Source organism: Spermophilus citellus, assembly GCF_964194105.1.
Source record: "Spermophilus citellus genome assembly, chromosome: 3".
In the NCBI taxonomy this organism is placed as follows: domain Eukaryota; kingdom Metazoa; phylum Chordata; class Mammalia; order Rodentia; family Sciuridae; genus Spermophilus; species Spermophilus citellus.
The window spans coordinates 102,984,434-103,003,402 of NC_138184.1; positions in this window are offsets into that span (position 1 = coordinate 102,984,434).

Sequence of the window (18,969 nt, forward strand, 5' to 3'; positions counted from 1 at the left end):
CTGAAAATGAGCCTGTCCTGCGGGAGAAGCGCGTCAAGCACCGCGCGGTGGGGCACCAAGTCTGCGCACGCGGGCTGGTGCTGCCCTCTGGTGGCCATCCTCGGAATCGTAGCGCAGGTGCAAGTTCTTAGACCAAATGCAGTAAATACCTTGTAGGTGGCCTCCATCAGGCACAGGTTAAAACTGTTGGCCACGAGTTTCTAATTAAGAGAATCAAGGAGCCGACATAGGCACTTGGAAAAAAGTGCCCCCTCTTAAGGGTTAGGAGGATGGTTGGTCAATATTTGCATAACCTTTGAAGTTCTTAGATTTGTGTCATCAAAACTGATCTAAGACCAAGAAGCATCACCTCCTCTTGGAGGATTGTCTTAATTGTCCCATGTGGTGTGGACTGTGACCTTGATCTCAGTGCTGTGATTTTGCCTGAGGCAAAGGAAATCGAGGTACCCCACACACACTTTTTTTTTAATAGCTATTTTTTTCTGGGACATTAAAGCAGTTGAAGATATTGCAAAGGGGAAGAGAAGGTGTAGGAAAATTTATATCTGAAGTTTGAACATTTTAATTATGCCAAATTTTTACAGGGTCCATTATCATTTTACTTCACTCAGATTAAAATGAAAACCACTCAAAACCATTGCTGGGTTGGGGGAGGATGCCAAGCCCGGGTGTTCTCTCCCGTGACGGGGAGCTGGCAGAGCAGTGGGCTTTGGACGAGCTTCTTCTCCTGTGGCTCTGCACTGCTCTTGGGGGCAGCAGCCTCTTTCTCCAACTTGGCATTCTGTGTATCGTGAATTTCTTTGCACCCAGGCTGAGTTTTGTCCCTGTGGTGAGGGGCTTCCTCACTTCAACCCCAGGTCCCTGAACTCGGAAATCTTTGCCTATAAGGTTGTGCTGCGTGCAATGATTGTTATAGAAAACTCTACCTGGTCACTCAAGGTGACCACCAGCCTGTGCCTCTAACCTGTGGGCAGCGACCTCCCTGAACTAACCTCCGCCATGCAGGAGCCATGTGGGCACGGCGGGAGCCAGGGACCCATGTGAGGCACTCCTCCCTGGAAAGACAATAATGAGAGAATCTAACAAAGGGCTTTGAAGGACCATAAGCCACCTGGGTTTGTCCTCGATGGGAGGTGTGAGTCTACTACAACAGAGCCACAAATCGGGTCTCCTGAGGATGGCAGACAGATGCTGGACGATTCTGCTGTCATCTTAGATTAAACCTTTACAGAGCCTGGCTCTCACAGAATCTGAAACCCACATGCCTTTCTTTGGGCTCTGCACCTCCAGGCTCTATTCTTGGTTAGCAGATTAACTGACAGATCGTATCACACAGGCTTCCTACTAAGTCATGGAGCACAACACCCTCAGTCTGCAGAAATGTTTCCCTGGCAATCCATTTTTAAAAGACCTTGAGGCAAAGGAAATCGAGGTGCCCTACACACATATTTTTTTTAATAGCTATTAAACTGAAGGGACTCAGTTTTGTTTTCCGCAATGTTTCTGATGGACCCAGATCCACTGGCAATGGCTGGCTTTGGGCAGACAGGCTGTCGGGCCGCAGTGGCCTAGGAGCACCTGAGTGGCCTTGGCAGCCCCATGCCGCTCCCAGGAGGCCTGGGGCCACACGGCACTGGAGGGCTCTGTCCTGAACCGAAGTACATTGGTGCACTTCCTAACCCTAGTGGATCGAGGACTCCTGATGATTTTTAGGGTGTTTTTGTTCTGACCTGATACTCCAGCCACTTTGGAGCTTCGGAATTGCATACATTGTCTCCAAGTAGCTGTCTTTCCAGGGGCCTCTCCATACCAGACCTGCCGCTCCGTGTCCTTGATAAAATGGCTAGAGGGAACAGGGCAGGTGCATTGTGACGTCCCTGCAGCAGAGTGTGTGTCTTCAGTGAGCATCCCTGGATCATCTCAAACACCGTCTCTCTCCTGATAAAACCAGATGCATAGGGCCGACGTGTTCTCTGATAAGAAACTCCTCTCCAGAAGGAGGTCAGATGGGCCTGTTTTCAATCTTGCTGTCAAAGCACGTGGATGTCATCTTCCATTTCAGGGCTCACAACCAGGTATCTACTTCTCCCCATGAGCCAAGGACAGTTCAGCTGCAAGAGAGAGAAAGCACATACGCCCGCTCAAGTAAACAGGAAGATTGAGGACCATGTAAGTGAAAGTCCAGTGGGTATTGGCCTCAGGTATGGCTGGATCAAGGTGCTCAGATAGTCACCAGGACCCAGGTGCCCTTAAGATTTTGTTTACTGGCTTTGTTCCTAGGCAGCACCACCCTATCTGGAAGTGAGACCCACCTCCCTGTTCCCCACCTGGTGTCTCCAAGCGTGATCATATCTGCTCGAACTCCAGTGAGAAAGTGGCTTTAAATCTCAGAGGTTAGGCTCTCTATGGCCTGGCTGCCCAGCTGGCATCGACAGTCCACTCCTGGACCAGTCACCACCCCACCGTGGTGAGGTCTGAGGGGGGCAGGCCTGGGGCCCGTGTCACTGCTGTGGTTGAGGTGGAGTCAAGTTGCTGATCCAGAGGGACAGCACCCAGGCCACACCTGCCCTCAGAGGGGGCACATCGGCCCTCCTGTGTCCTCTGCTGCTGGTCCTTCCCGAAGTGACCCAGACGTGTGCCCAGCCTCCTGGGCCTCAGGCCAGCACCGCCAACGCCTGGCCTGGCCTTGAGCCTCCACAGCGCCCTGCTCCCTCTGGCCGTCCACTCTGAGGCCCTCCCGTCCCCTGTTGGCTCATCTGTTAATTGTCCTCAGGTGACACGCGTCCCCAATGTCTCCATTACGAAGTTGCCGTTCTAAAGGGGAGATGCTCACGAGGAGCCGCCATCTGGATAGCAGTCCTTGCCTCGTCTGTCCCTCTCCACTGCACTTGGACAGCACACCCAGGAGGACCTCCTCCCCCAGTGTCCCGAGGGCCATCGTCTTCACGGGAGGTCACGCTCTGTGTCGGGAGGCAGCTGCACCCTGCCCTGGGCCACCTCTGGCAGGGTCTCTCCCTCGCCCTGGCCCTGCCTGGAGCCTCCCAGCGCGTGACGGCGTCCTGGCTGGATGAGCCGGGCCTCCTGTCCGCACCAGCGGGCCTGTGAGGATGGTCCTCATCTGGACAAGCCACCAGCCACCGCCGCCTCCCAGGACTCTCCGATGGCTCTCTCTTTTATTGGAGAGACAGCGGCCTTCCTGGTGCTTCAGAGGCGTGGATGCGCTGTCGCGCATTTGGAGACTTGGAGGTGACTTCTGAAAGGTCCAGCAGAGGCCCAGGTGCTGAAGACCCTATCCCCAGGGTGGCGCTGTTGGGGGCTGGTGGAGCCTGGAAGAGGCGGGGTCTGGAGGGAGTTTTTAGGTCCCTGGGGGTGCTCTTAAGGGGGACTGTGGGGCCCCTTTCCCTCCCCTTTCTCTCTTCCTGGTGCTGAGGGGAGGCCATGCTCCCCACCCTTAGTGCTGAGGTTCAAAGCCACAGGGTCAAGTGATCAGGGATGAATGCTCCAGGGTTTTGAAGTAAAATAACCTTTTTTTAAAATAAGTTGATCGATTCAGATATTTTGTGATGGTAACAAGCTGACACACCTCTCCAAGTCAAGAGGACAATACATAGAAGTCAGGATTCCTCTGTTCTCCCCTGAAAGGTGGAGGCCAGCTCTCAGCAGGGCTCATCAGGACCCAGCTGGTCAGTGGTCACTCTGGTGGCCTGCTCCTTCCAATGTGCCCACCCCTGTTCCATCTCCTGCACATGCTCATTCCTTGCCATTTCTCTCCTGCCCGAGTCCGTGGCACCTAAAACCTCACTCCTGTCTGTCCCCTCGTCCTGCCAGCTCTGGGCCTGGCTCGGGGAGCTCCTCAACCACCTCTTGTAGGACAGGACCGTAGCCAATCTCCATCCAGCAAACGCAGAGAGCGGAGTTGGCGACTGGAATAGCACTTTGCACAGTATGAGCTTCCCGCAAGCCCAGGAGAGCAGAGAACAAGAGGAACCAAAGCAAACACAGCCCCGGTGTGGAGCAGAGTGAGGCCCGAGGAGCCCCGGGTGCTGGGTCACTGTGGGGCACAGGGCCGTGGGGTGGATGGGCCCGCTCCCACAGGGAGGCATCAGGGCTGCCTGTGCACAGGCGGGTGGCCTGGATCCAGCCCTGTCCTGCAGGAGAGAACCTGGTTGGGATGAGTCAGGAAGAGCGCTTGCGAGATGGACCTGCAGAGCGGAGCTGGCCTCTGCTAACATCTCGCCATGCCTGCCCAGCCAGCCTGGGCAGTGAAGAGGGCCCTCCCCTTGGGAGGCAGAGCCAGGTAATGACCCAGGGCCTGGCCGGGCCTTTCATCTCAGCATCTCGGGGCACTTAGCAATATCAGTGCTGTAATGAGTGTCCCAGACGCGTGGGCCTTCAGGGCCAGGAAGTATCTCAGATCCCCATCTGGGAACTGGCTCGATGAGGCCCAGGGTAATGACAGCTGCTGGGAAGGTGTCATTAGACGGCACCGCAGGCCCGGCCATGAGTGGGGCCAGGTGGGCAGCAAGGCCCTCCCTTTCCTGGGACTCTGTGGAGCCCTGGGAGGGGCTCGAGAGCCTGGGGCCACCGTGGAGTGGGGGCCGCGGAGGACTCGGGTCACAGGCTGCTGTCTGTGGACCGCCCATCCGTGGCTGAGGCAGCTCACTCCCGCCACAGAGCGTGGGCCTTCAGGGCCATGTGGGCCTGTCAGAAGCAGGCAGCAGGCTCCCCAACAAGTGCCAGCGCCAGGGGGAGGGACCCAGGCGTCCAGACACCAGAGGTCCCGCACAGCCAGCGCTGGGTACTGGAAGGGCACAGTGACCCCTGACGCCCACCTTGTGGCCCAGAGCAGAAAAGGAGCTAATGCCAGGGGGAGGAAGCCCTGTGGGCCATGCCACACCCTCCCTGTCCTGTCTAATGAGGGAAGGAGGACTAGGGGACTTGGCCGGGGTGGGGGTCCCTGGCACAGATTGTGTTGGGGCCAAAGTCTAATTCCAGAGGAGGCTACCTGTGAGGAAAGGTTGGCCAGGCAGGTGGCACAGCATGTTCAAAGGTCCCATGGTTGAAAGGAGTTTGGAAAACTCAAGGAACCAAAGGAGAGAGGGGTGAGACTGGGGGCTGTGGCCTGGGGAACAGGAAAAGGGCATGGCTGGCCTTTAAGCCAAGTGGCCACCAGCTGTGGACAGTTGGGTCCTCCCCAGAGAGGAGGGTCAGCTCCCCCAGGAAAATGGACAGCAGCTGCAGTGAGCCACCTCCCTCCCTGGGGTTGAGTCCATCCACCCACAGAAGGGCTTCTGAACTTGCCTCCTGGGTGCCCACCACTCTGGGGGAACTGACAGCCCCCGTACCTGCAGCCTTTGAGCCAAAGGGATTGTCAAATTGGCCCCCAGTGTCGACTCATTAAGAGCCCAAGGAGGAAGGGCAGCATCTTCCTGGGAGGAGCCCTGGGCAGCAGAGGGAGATGAGGCAGTGGGGGCAGGGCTGGGTGCTGGCTGTCCTGAGGTCCCCAGCTTCCCCAGGATGGGTCCTCGGCAGCCTATAAAGCACAAGCCTCCTCCCTGCTGGAAGTGGTGCCCTGGGCCCGTCTGCAGGAGCAGCCCGCAGCGGCCTGCCCAAGGGTCACCTTGCTGCTGAACCTGAGGGGACCCCACCGCTGTCATCCCAGGTGACACCCACCCATCGCTCCTAAGGCTGGCTGAGGACGCGGGAGCTGAGCAAAGCACAGGACGGCTCCCAGAGCTGACAGGACGGTTGGTACCTTGGGTCATTCTCCGAGCCGCACAGCCCTTGTGCCAGCACATGGGTCACATTCGTGTAGACAGGTCTTGTGCATGTGTGTGGATCTGTCTGTTTCACATGCAGGCCCCAGAGAGCCAGTTATCAAATATTTTCCAGCAACACTGTGAGACGAGACCCCAGGCTCTGGGATCCCCATTCTCAGCCATCCTCCTGGGCGAGCAGCATCGGGCAATGGAGGAAATTCAGGCCGAGAGAGAAGTGTCCCGAGTGAGCCTGACAGAGCAGGACAGGCTGCGGGGCAGGATGCCTGGGCTCAGGCTTGCGGGCACAGCCTCCTGACCACCCCGCCCAGCCGCAGCTCAGCAGGGCTCAGCTTGTCCACCTGTGGACGAGGGCCACGGGAGGGTCTGGGAGCCTGGCCCTGCACCAAGCACTCCCCACAGAGGCACCCTCAGACCTGTGCCCAGCTGCTGTAAGAGTCCCCAACCCGTCCACGCAGCTGATGCTGGTAGACGCTCTTGCCCTGGAGACAGGCCTGCGCACTCGCCTGGGCACTAAGTCCCCAAAACCACAAACGCACAGGTAGGTGTGGGTCAGGGCCTTTCCAAGAAGCTGTGCCAGTCCCCCGGGAAAGCGCCTGGCACAGACCCATGATTCTCCCAGCTGACCCCAAGGAGAGACTTCCCCAGGGCTTACTGGCAGTGTCCTCATGCAGCCACCAGGGGGCGGCATTTGCACTAAGTACACCAAAGCCTGGGAAAGGCGAGCAGGAGGCAGGGGGCCCCGCTACAGAGACCTCCAGGCCCCCCCCACTCCCTGCTAGCCCGGCCCGGCTTCCGGCTTCCGCAGGCAGAATACCCACCCCGCTGTGCCTGTGAGAGCCCCTGCAAGCTCCTCTGGTCTTTGTGTCCCCACTGGTCCCTCCCTCAAAGGCCCCTCTTCTCCCAGCCTCCCCCCAGCTCCCTTTAGTCCCCCTCACTGCACAGGTGCTGCCCAGGAAAGATGGGGTCCTCCTCCCAGGAGGGTGCAGCAGGAGGATCCTCTGCACAAGGCCATGCAGGCCTGGAAACAGGCCTGCAAGGAGACATTGCACACACACGCACACACACACACGCACGTGCACACACACACATAAACACACACACGCACACACGCACACAACACAGGCAGGCAACATAACGCACAGCAAGAATGCACACGTAAGTAGGCGTGTGTGAGGGTGCACACACACGTACCTGCATACACACACGACATCAGCACATTCACACACACAGGCACCTATACACACCCAGGCTCATGCATGTGCAAGCACACTTGCAGACCCAGGTGCTCACAGGCGCACACACACCTCAGTGGTGCTGAAGGGGTGGAAGAGCAGAGCCGGGGGGCGCCCTCCCTCCCAGGGCGGAGCCCTCCCAGCTGTTTCGCGGTGTCTCTCCTGGCTTGACTCTGCTTGTGCTGAATGCACTGAACGCTGCACCTGGCCCTTCAGGACAGCCTGGCCGGCAGGTGTGTCACATGGTCCTCCGCCTGTTAGGAAACAGCCGAGCTGCAACATTTAAAACCGAGGACTGCAGACTCCCACAAACCCCGCGGCCTGCCAGGTGTCCAGTGCAGGGTGGCCACAGCTCAGCCAAGGTCCCTCCCCTCTGGACAGGAGCCGGGGCCCAGATGCTCCAGCGTCTGCTGGGCTTCCTGACCCCTCACCTGCACGGAGCTGTAGGCCTTAGAACGTGCGGCCTCTGACCTCCAACCTGCTTCCTCCTCCAGGGAGCCCCCTGGAGGGCATTTGTGACAGCAGGCTGGGGGCCCTTGGCATGTTTATGCCCTGCTCACACCTGTGGTCAACCTGCACGTGGCACACTGCAGGTCCTAAAGCTGCTGGTGGCACTGTGAATGCCCACAGAAGGCCTCCTGTGGGAAACCAAGCTGAGCTTTAAAGGCAGATTTGACTTTGTGAGCCAAGAAGGCAGGAGGAGGCTGCAGGAAGCTAGAGGAGGCTGGAGAGGCTGGAGGAGGCTGGAGAGGCTGGAGGAGACTGGAGAGGCTGGGGGAGGCTGGAGAGGCTGGAGGAGGCTGGAGAAGGCTGAAGAAAGCTGGAGGAGGCTGAAGGAAGCTCAAGGAGGCTGCAGAAGACTGGAGGAGGCTGGAGAGACTGGTAGAGGCTGCAGAAGCCTAAAGAAGGCTGGAGGAGGCTGGGGAAGGCTGGAGGAGGCTGAAGGAGGCTGCAGAAGGCTGGGGAAGGCTGGAGGAGGCTGGAGGAGGCTGGAGGAGGCTGAAGGAGGCTGGAGGAGGCTGCAGATGGCCCGGGATGTGAGAAGGAGAAGGGCAGGAATGTGTCAGGGAAACGACAGACCAGCCTGGAGTCTGGCAGCCAGTGTGTGCTGTGAAGAGCAGGGAGGCTGTTGAGGAAGCCCTGGGGCTCAGCGGCCAGGGGGGGCTCTGGAGGCAGAGCAGGGCTGAATCCTGGCTGGGCCACGTCTGACCACCTGTCTAGTGACCACCTCTTTCGGCTGAGCTGCGTCTCCCGATTTCAAGGCTGAAGCCCACCCAGCACCTCAGAACGTGAGGGCATTTGGACGCAGGGTCTTTGGAGAGGTGGCTATCAGGGTGTACCCCACCTAGGATGGCCTGTCCTGAGAGGCAAGGGTGAGACACCAGGGACATCTGTGTTTGTGCAGAGGGAAGCCAAGGGAGAACACAGGAGGCGGCCACCATCTCTGTTGCTTAAGCAACCAGGTCTGTAGGACCAGAGGTGAAGGAGGCAGCAGCCTGGGAGACACAGGAGACCTGAGCATGTGTTCGGCAAGGCCACGTCCACTCCCCCAGGAGCGTACTGCCCGCTGACTGCAGGGTGCTCCTTGCCCCTCTGTGGCCAGAGGTGGAAAAGTGGAGGACAGTCCCTTCAGGTTAGTGTCAGGTGGCCTGGAGGGAGGAGTGGGTCAGGCCAGGGGGCAGGAAAGGAGAGCAGCCCTGGGGCCAGCTCCAGGAATGAAAGAGAGGGACCAGCAGCAGCTGAGCAGGCCCTGCTCCAGGAGGGTCAGGGCCTCCCATGCCGCCTGCTCCCAGAGTAGGCAGAAGCCTCCAACCCAGAGCAAGGCAGGAAGCCCAGGATCCTTGTAATGAGTTTACTCAGCCTTTGGAATATCAAGCATTTGTTTTCCTAAGACTGGACAGCAAGGGTCAACAGCAAGGCCCCCTCCTGGGAAGCACAGCTGGCTTGTCCTCAGTTTGTTTGGGCCCCCAAAGAGCTGGTGTTTATCAAAGGCCTCTTGCACCTGAGGCCCTGGTACCCAAAGGCTGGGGTAATCCGCTCAAATCCCCATGCCAAACAGCCAGCCGCAGCTCCGCCCAGAGTCCCTTTGAACTTCACTCCCCGGAGGCTTTTTGGCCTGAGCAGGACAGTCTTTGAAAAGTGAGTTTCTCTCAGTCCTGGTCCCTGTTGGTGGAGAGAAGAAGTTGCCTATGTGCCTGCCTGCCCCTGCCCACCCTCCCTGCCACAGGCCCTGGAAGACTGCTCTTCCCAGGCTGGACCACAGACAGTGGGCAGTCAGCCCAGGTTTACTCTTCGCTTAGAAAACCAAGCTGTTTCGTTTTTTGTTTGCTTGTAAGGTTTTTGTGCTTTCAGATTTACAGAAAATTTGCAAGAACAGTGCAGAGAACTTCTGGATGAGCAGCATTTAGATTCCCCAGAGGCTCACCCTCTCCCTCCCTCCCCTGCTCTGATTCACACACACACACACACACACACACACACACACACACTCACACACACACACACACTCACATGGGGCGGGGGAGGGAGAGAGAAAGGGAGGGAGAGAGACTGAGGGGGAGAGAGGGAGAGAAGGAAGAAGAGAGGGAGGAGGAGGGAGGGAGGGAGGGGGAGAGAGGGAGGGAGGGAGAGAGAGGGAGGGGGAGGGAGTGAGGGAGGGGAGGGAGTGAGGGAGGGGGAGGGAGGGGGAGGGGGGAGGGAGAGAGAGGGAGGAGAAGGGAAAGAGGGAGGGAGGGGGAGAGAGGGGTAAATTCCCCTTCAGCTTGTTGGAAGTTAACCCCTAGTGACAGAACTGACCCCGTCTCCTGTGGAGAGCTGACCTTTGCAGGCCATGGTAGCATCAGCTGGAGCACAGCCCATAAGCCCTGGCTCCCACCCTGCAGGAGTATCCCCTCCTGGTTCCACCTGCATGTGGCCCTGGAGCGGCACAGCAGGCGGCTCTCCTGCTGGACCCACCCCCCAATCCTAGTGGCTGGCCTTCCAGCACCCCAGCCTGTCCTGATGCATCCCAAAACATGCCCCTTCACCCCACAGTTTATCTCCACGATCTCGCCAAACTGGTAGGTGCCATCTACATCACTCTTTAAATTAGTGCCATTTAAGAAAACTTTTCTCTGCCCATCAGATTGGCAGGAGCATTAAAGGGTGATGATGTCAAGTCAGGGAGCAGAACACTCACACTGTGGGAGGGAGAATCGCTAGAGCCACTTTGGGGCAATTTGGCGCAGCTATTAAAACTCAAAGTGAGCCCGTGGGGGAACCAGCAGCCCCGGGGCCTCCCCACACTTGGGCAGCTGCACCACACCGGGCCCTGCTCCAGTAGGGGCTACCAGGGGACACTGCAGCCCTCACTGCCCCTTGTCCCTGGCTGGACAAGAGTTTCACATGGTCACTTTAAAGCATCACTGGTACCCACGCCACCTCCCCATAGTATATTTTTTATCCATTTGGTTTGGGGTGAAATCCCCAAAGTGGCCTTTGGATTCTACGTCTCACCTGAGCCCTAGTCTTCCCCCATGCCCTGTGGTGGGGCAGAAATTGTTCCCAAATGACCTCCCCACGGACGTGCAGCTTCCCCAGTGGCCTGCAGGGGGAGCGGGGGAGCAAGGTTTGGGTTTGAAAAGAGAAAGAGACCCTGGGTCACTTCACTGCCCAGGGCGTTCCTCGGACTGGGCGAGGTGCAGACCCCTGGGCGGAGCGCAAAAGCCCACGGACCACAGCACAGTGCGGAGCCCTCTGGCCCCTGGCCTCCACATAGCCCCTCCAGCCTCCTCACAAGGGGACGCTGCACCTGAGCTGGCTGGGTGACACCCTATCTGGGCTACTTCCTGTGTGCCATTAGGCGTGGTGGGACAGGAACCCCAGCCCCTGCCACAGCACCCCACCCACCTCGACTACTGCTGAGGGCAGAGCCTGCTCCCACGGCTGTCCCCAGACAACTCGGGCTGTGGTGACCTGCACCACACTGCACAGGAGCCCAGCACTTCGAGGAAGATGGCCTCAGGCCCCGCACGTCCCTGCCTTGGGTCACCTGGATGGCTACTCAGCACGGGAAACTGCTCACTGAAGTTCCTTTTGGCCTCAGCACCTTCTGAGACGCTGGACTGGGCAGGCCCGGTCCTCACATCTCAATCCTTCCTGCCAAGCTATGTCCCTCCCCTGATGTGGTTCCAATATGCAGGGGAAGAAGACCCAGCTGAGGGACACTGAAGCCACAGAAGGACACTGAGCCACAGTCAGCCTCTCCAGAACCGAGAGGGTGAGTTCACTTCTACGAAGACCTGTACACAGGGCAGACGCTGTCTCAGCCCCCAGGCTCACGGCCCTGCGCTGCGCTGTGTCCTCCTGCGTCCCCCCCCACCCCGAAGGGCTGCCCCTCCCTGCGAGCCCTCAGCAGGCTTCTGCGGGACTGTCCTGTTCCGCCCTGTTGGCCTTGCCCCCCTACTCTGCCCAATCCCCCCAGGCCATCCTTCCAGATGGCCTCCGTCTTTCCTCCTCAGCTGGGATCCCCCGACCATGAGGCCCAAGGGAGCTCAGCCTTCCACAGTACCCAGTAACCAGCTCCCATCCTGGGCACCCGAGGGGTACTGCCTGGTCCACTGGCCCGTGTCCATGTTTAGACGGCAGCTGCAGTTCACAGTCTGACCTTGCAACCCCACAGGGTCATGCTGCCTGCTCCCTGCCCCCCGGGGCGCAGCACAGCCCATGGGCAGCCCTGGCACTTCAACGCAGGGCAGCTGGGTCGCGGGACCAGGGCACATGGCCTATGGATCAGCCAGGGGCAGCTGGAGCCCAGGCAGGGCCGCCAGCCCCCTGGGAAAGGCTGCACTCAGACAGCGCCTCTGGGCCAGGACCCGGAGCTCACGGCCCAGTGCTTGCCTGGCAGGTGCAGGGCCCTGGCTCCATCCCTGGCTCTGTGACAATCCAGAGATAGGCTTTAATGGAGTCACACACCAGGGAGGCACTCAGGGGGGTGGCACTGTGGTATCCCTGGGGAGTCCGACTCAGCCTTGGGTGAGGAAGGGTGTTTCCCCTGGACTCACGGTCAATGCCATCTGCATCCTGTGGCTCCAGGCCATGTGTGTCCCCAGGTAAACTCGTCCTCTGCCCCTGCGACCTCCTCCCCCCACACCTGTCCCCAGCCTTCTAGCAGCACTGCCCCAACCGCAGAATCACCAATGGCCTCTGGGCTCTCGTCACGTGGAGGACACTCCCGGCTGCCCCCTGGCCTTCCCATCCCTGGCTGTGGAGCCCTGGGCTCCAGCCCCCACTGGCCCACCCGCTCAGTCCACATGCAGCAGCCACAGGGACCCTGCTTGAACCCACCTGGGAAAATGTGGCCTTTCTACCCCAAATGCTCCGACACTCAGGCATATGCCCAGCAGCACGAGGGACATGGCCCAGGGACAGATGCACAGGACACAGCCACCCGGAGGGCGCTGTGGGTCATAAGCAGGCAGGCTGTGCAGGCGTGGGCTGCCAGGGGACAGACCTCTGGCCACCATGAGGGAGAAGAGCCAGGCACAGAAGGCCAGGTGTCCTGCGGCCCACCCATGGGCAGTGTCCCCGTAGGAAGTCCCTGAGACAAGTGGAGGGTGTCAAGGAGGACTCGGGGCACGGCTGCCCGGGGCTGAACATGTTGGAACTAGACAGAGGCGAGGGTTGGGAGGGCTGCATGGGGCACGTGCCGGACACCAATGAGTTGCTCGCTTTCCAGTGGTTGGCTCTATGTGACTCGCACCTTAGGAAACCGCTTTTCCAAAGCTCTGAGGTCACTGTCCTCTCAGAGCCAGCGGCCACCTTGCAGGGCTGGCGCGTCTCTCCCATCTCCAGGAAAGTGTCTCTGCGAGGTCTGAATTTGTGACCCGTCCAGGGCCCCCATGGGGCTCTGCTGACCACTGACTTTGAATTGTGACCTCCTGTGGCTGTGACCAGCCCTGCAGCTCACCTTCCCCATGCTGCCTGTGTGTGGCTTGCCCTCTGTCCCCAGCCTGACTTAGCTCCTCTGAGGCCAGACAGCTCCTCCTGGTGTCAGGATTCTTCTGCTTTCATGTTTTCTCCAGTGTCCCCTAGGTCCCCTAGGTCCCCAGGTCCCCTAGCGCCTAGGTCAGGGTCACACGCCCCCATCAGGGCTCCAGTGGCCGACACCTTGGGTCATGCAGCCTGCATGGCCTCTGCTGGACTGCTCTGCTCCTGTGTGGCCAGCACAGCCACACACATATCCAAGCACTGGAGCAAGGCCACGTCACACGAAGCCTCAGTGGACACTGGAATGTGGACGTTTCTGCGTCTCCTGGGTCATGATGATCTTCTCCTCTACAGACATGTCCCCGAGCAGGGAACTCTGCCAGGACAGATGGCCTGCTGCGCTCGGCGCCAGCCTGTGTGCTGACCCCTGTCGGCACTCAGCACCTGCTGCAGGGGAGAGTGGACAGACCAGGGGCCTGGGGGTCTCACGCAAGATGACCGCGTTCACTAGAAGCTGAAGGAAAGGGCGGGGAGTCGGAGGGAACCCGAGGCCAAGGCCCAGGGAGAGAGCAACGCAGCTCCTCCAGGACAAGAGGGCGTCCCTAGGGCAGAGCACCAACAGCACCTTGGCCGCTCTTCTACCATGGCCATCTCCAAGGGCACTGGGGTGGACCAGGACCAGCTGTGCAGGCAGCTGTCCCCCTTCCTCCATGATCCCGTACCCTTCCAGCTCTCCTTCAGGTAGGTGCCCTGATCAACCTCAGTCGGCACATGGAGAAATGGAGTTACAGACAGGTTAGGAAACCTCCCCAGGGTCACTCAGCTCGGAAGTGGCCACATTTGAATACACAGCAAACATGAACCCAGGACTCCTGGTTCCATATGGACTCCTGGGAGGGCCGCGGGACACAGAAGGCCGCTCAGAGTGTGCCCTGGGCTGTACCTGCTGAGCCAGACGCCGGTGTCCTCCATATGTCTCTATTCACTGTCCGCTTCTCCCAGGTCTGTCTGCAGAGGCTCAGGATGTCAACTAGAGGCCTTATCCTGAGCCACAGAGAGCCAGGACAGAGGAGGGGCAGGCCTGCCATCTGTGGGCGGGCAGCATCTAACCAGGGCGCAGGAAGCCGTGGCGGGAAGAGATGGGCACGGGGCTCCCCAAGGACAGGGAGATGCCTCCTTGCCTCTTCCCTCTGCACCCCAAACCCTCAGGGCTCCCCTTCCCGGCAGCACTCAGGGGTCACACTGGTCTTCCCGGGAAGACAGGCGCCTCCTGAAGCAAAGCGTCTGCTGAAGAATCTCTCAGTCCACTCTGAACCCACCCTAAAGGAGAAATCAGTCCAGACCAAGAACTGCCAACGGCACCAGGAAGGGGCCGGAGCTGCCCAGGAAGCCCTGGGACACTGTGAGGCCCAGACAAGTGGCCTGTGGGGAAGCCAGGCTCACACCTCCAAGCTGGGACAGACAAGGGAGAGGGGGCACCAGCACACGAGGAGGCTCACACCTGTCAGTGCCAACTGGGTTTGACCCTGTGGTTACAGTGCGCCGGACCTTCCATTTCTCAGTTCAAGTTGGAAATCTGTATTTTTTAAAAACCGTAAATTCCTCTAAATTTTACATGTTGTCAACAGTGTTTTGAAAAGAAATCTGATACCACACGGGCAAACAGCGAACATCTGTGGGAAGGGCTGGGCCGGCTAGCCTGGGACTCCTTTCTAATTACCCTGCCATTCACTCGGAGAGCCACACCCGTAGCTCCAAAGTAGGGCATGAGGAGCCATGGAGATGCTGTGGAGGACCACACACACCTGCACACGCCTGAACTGGCACACACCTGCACACACCTGTACTGGCACACACCTGTACACACTTATACCTGCACACATCTGTACTGGCACACACCTGCACACACCTGTACTGGCACACACCTGTACACACTTATACCTGCACACATCTGTACTGGCACACACCTGTACCTGAACATACCTGCACACACCTTTACCTGCACATACCTTTACACACCTGTACCTGCACATACCTGCACCTGCACACAAATCTGTGGACACGCACATACCTGCACATGCCTGTACCTGCACACACCTACAGCCCATACGTGCGTACACCTGCACACACCTGCAGACATACACACCTACCCACACTTAGGGATGTGAAGTCAGACAGTGGACATTTTATCCCAGCATGTGCGCTGGCCACTAGTGCTTACTTTGTACTGAAGATCCACCTCATCTGACACTAGCCCCAATAGGACATGCTGTTGTTAGAAGGTTATTTCTAGGTGGGGATACTGAGGCACTGGATGGTCCAGCACTGGAAGGTCAGAGAACTGCTCAAAGGCACAGCTGGGATTGAACCAGGTGTACTGGCCCCACAACTGTGTGACGACAGCAAGTAAATGATGGATGTCCCTCTAAATTCAAGTCCACCAGAACCTGTGGATGGGGCCTGGTCTGGAGATGGAGACGGTCTTTGCAGGTGTGATGAGTCAAAGATCCCCGGATAAAGTTGTTGATAAGACTGGTCCCTAAATCCAACGACACATGTCATTATGAGGGAGACGAGGAGGAGATGTGGACCTGGAGAGACCAAGGAGAACAGAGGCAGAGGCCTGAGCCTCCAGCTGCACATGAGGACTGGGAGCCCAGAAGCTGCAGGGGGCAGGGAGGAGCCTCCCCACAGCCCCTGCGGGGAGCACGGCCTGCCTTGCTGTGGCTTCACACCTCCCTTCCACAACCATGGGAGGTAGGTGTCCTTGTAAGCCACCAGCTTCCTGGGGGTTTCTGGCAGCAGCCCTTGGAACAAGAACGTCTCCTCAGCCTGCACCTATGTGGTTCTGACCAGGACCCTCTGCTGTCTCTCCCTGTTTCTCCTCCCACTTCCACCTGCTCTGTCCTGCAGAGGAGGTCCAGGTGCGCCCTGTCCCAGGCAGGACCCGGGCAGACAGGGCCAGATCCTGACTCCACCACGTAGGAGCTGCCTGGTCCTGGGCCACTGCCTCCCTCCTAGAAGACAGTCCCCAGCTGCAGGGACTGTCAGGAAGGGGCATAAGACATGGTAGGTCCTGAGCAGAGGGGGTGTGCAGCACAGGGCAGGTGCTTTGAGGATGAGAGCTGCAGATGGGGGCTCCCCCCAGCCCCTCTGCAGAGGCAATGCCGGCCTGGGGTGGTCCTGCTCCATGGCCTGGCTCCTCGCCTCAGGAGTGTAAGAGGAGTGGGTTGGGGGGCCCTGAGCAGTGCCCAGGAGGCTACACTGGGGACTCCAGGCCCCTGGTCTCCTGGCAGTGAGGCTGCTCCCACCAGGGCAGGTCTGGCCATGTGCTCTCTCAGGTCTCCAGTGCCTCTGCCAGCTGGCAGTGCCAACCAGCCTGGGGCCTGCCCGGGTTTTCAGGTCCAGCAGAAGCAAGCATGGGATTCGGGCTGGGGTGTACCTTTGCAAACCCACAGAAGGGGACACCGACTCCAGCCAGCCTCACATGGCGTTACCTGCCTGGGGCGCTCAGAAGTGCTGCCAAAGTCTCCAAGAAGCCAAGTGCTGTTCCCAGGAACACCTGGCCAGCTGCAGCCCAGCTCTCCGCTTCCAGCCACCGGTGTCCAGCTCCCTCGTGGGCAGAGCCCAGAGGCGGCTGAGCAGGAAGCTCCAGCAGGGTCTAGAGAGCTTAGCCCCTCCAGCGCAGGCAGATGGACACCAGGCCGTCGTCCCTCCTGCCCTCCCACAGCTGTTGGCCTCTGGCACCCCTCTCCCCCCACAGCATCAAGGTGGGCTTCCACACAACAAGTGGAGCAGCTGCAGTGGACACGGGGCCAGCGCCTTCCCGCCTTTACCCCGCCACACCGATTTTGAGGTTCTATGGGGGACTCAGGGTGGCACCCGCCTGGCCTGGCAGAGAGCTGAGGGACAAAGAGAGGGGGAGTGCTGCTCTCCTGGGGTGTTGAGGGACAGCGCCGCGAGGGCTCAGGGAGCTCGGCCCAGGGACTACGTGGAGGCACGCTGGTGGGGATGACATGAGAGCCAACAGCCCGCCTGCCCACACTGAGCACACGGAGAGCCTCCGGGGCACCAGGCACCAGGGCTTCTGAGGGGGAGGCAGGTCAGAGCTCTGCTAAGGACCCACTTCTGCAGGGAGCACGATCAGCCCCAGTGCCGTGGCCACATGAGTAAAGCTGGCACTCGGAGCACACGTGAAAGCAGCACGGAGAGAGACCATCCCCAGGGTCCCTGGGGCTCAGGTAGGCAGGACTGTCAGAGCAGCTGGGCCGTGCAGAGGTGCCAAGCTGGCATCTGGGCAGAGGGATGGCCGGCTTTTGGCTGGTCTTGTTTCTTACTGCCCTGGGCACGGGGGTACTGGACACAGAGCTCTGCCTAATGAATTCTCCAGCGCACAAGGAAGATTCGCTGACCGTAAGGACCGTGGACATTGTATCTGAACTACCTTTTTGTTACATAGATAATTATTCCTTAAGAACTGAATTTGAGTATCAAGAATATGATAAGGCTTGTGGCCTTGCTGCAGAGAGAAGGTGACCAGCTCAAGCCATATTGTTAGGATCCAAGTGACAACGTCCAGTCCTCAGGACAGGCCACCTATGGAGCTGACACCAGAAATCAGTGCAGGACAGGAGACCTCGGCCACGTGTGTCCCTGCTGAGCCCTCACCTGCAGACAGTGCGGACGGCTAGCCCCAGTCCTCGCCACACCCCTGGGACGATGCTGTTGTGACCTGCGTTCTGCGGAGGTAGACACTGCGGCAGAGGAAGGTGGCAACTTGCCCAGGAGTCAACTGCCTGTGACGGAACCAGGCCTGGAGCCAAGGGCCCGGCTGGCACACCGCGCCCGCCTCCTGGCTGAGTCCAGCCTGAGCCCCAGCTTCCCATGGTGCACACCACCCAGCGTCTTTAAAACGTGGTACGTAACAAGTGACAGTCCCTGGGAGCACTGGCACAGTTGTCACAGGGGCCAAATCGAACAGCGGCTCTGAGTTCAACCCCAGATTTGCAGCTCCTGTCACGCAAAGCTCCCACATCTCCCTGTCCCCCTCTGATCCGAGGTGCCTGCCACCCTCAGCCTGTTCCTGGCTATTAAAGGCCACCCCACTTCATCAGCGGCTGCGTGGGCGCCTCCCAGACTCGGCCAGGGCTGCAGCTGGAGACAGCACAGAAACCCCCAAACAGCTCAGGGCAGGAAGCAGAGGAGAGCAAGCAGCCCACAGGGCAGCAGGAGCCCCAGCTGTCCGGGCACGGTGTCTCCCGTGGTGGGAGGCAGAGGAGAGGTGGCAGCTAGAAGAGCTCTGATGAACGGCACAGGCCACTACTCACCTCCATCCCAGGACCCTGCCCTGCACACCAATCCCCATGTGGACTCAGACATGGCGTGGCATGCCTAAGGAAATCCCCAAGGAGCGCAAGTCCTCACGGAATCGGGGAGACGCGAGGGTGAAGATGAGCCTCTACGAGGTGCCCAGCGGGGAGGCCAGCACCGAGCTCCTCCCTGGAGGTGGCTGGGGACCTGAGCATGAGCGCTGGAGTGTGGCTGCGGGGACTGGAGGAGCTCCAGCCCGTGGTGCCTACACAACCTGGGGCCACCTGGGGGCCGGCCCTGGTGTGACAGGTCAGTCACCGCGACCTGCTGGGTGTTATGCTGAGTGCTGTTGTGATGCCTTCCTCACCACCGCCCAGTGGCTGTCATCATCCCCACTGTAGTGGCAAAGGACCCAGGGGGCAGAGCCATGTTGTGAGCACAGCAAGGCAGGCGCATCAGGAGGGTGATCAGTCACTAACGTGGGTGTCCAGACGGTGGACATCTCGTATGGATTTCTGCTCTAGTTACACTTGGGTGCCCCAAAGCTGGGGGGACAGGTCTCCCTCGTGAATCAGGGACCTGGGAGTCACATAGCTGGGTGGGAGCTCGGTTCTGGACCTGCGTCTCCTGCGACATTGGCCAAGCCTAGGACCCATCAGGGACCTCTCTCTGTCACAGAG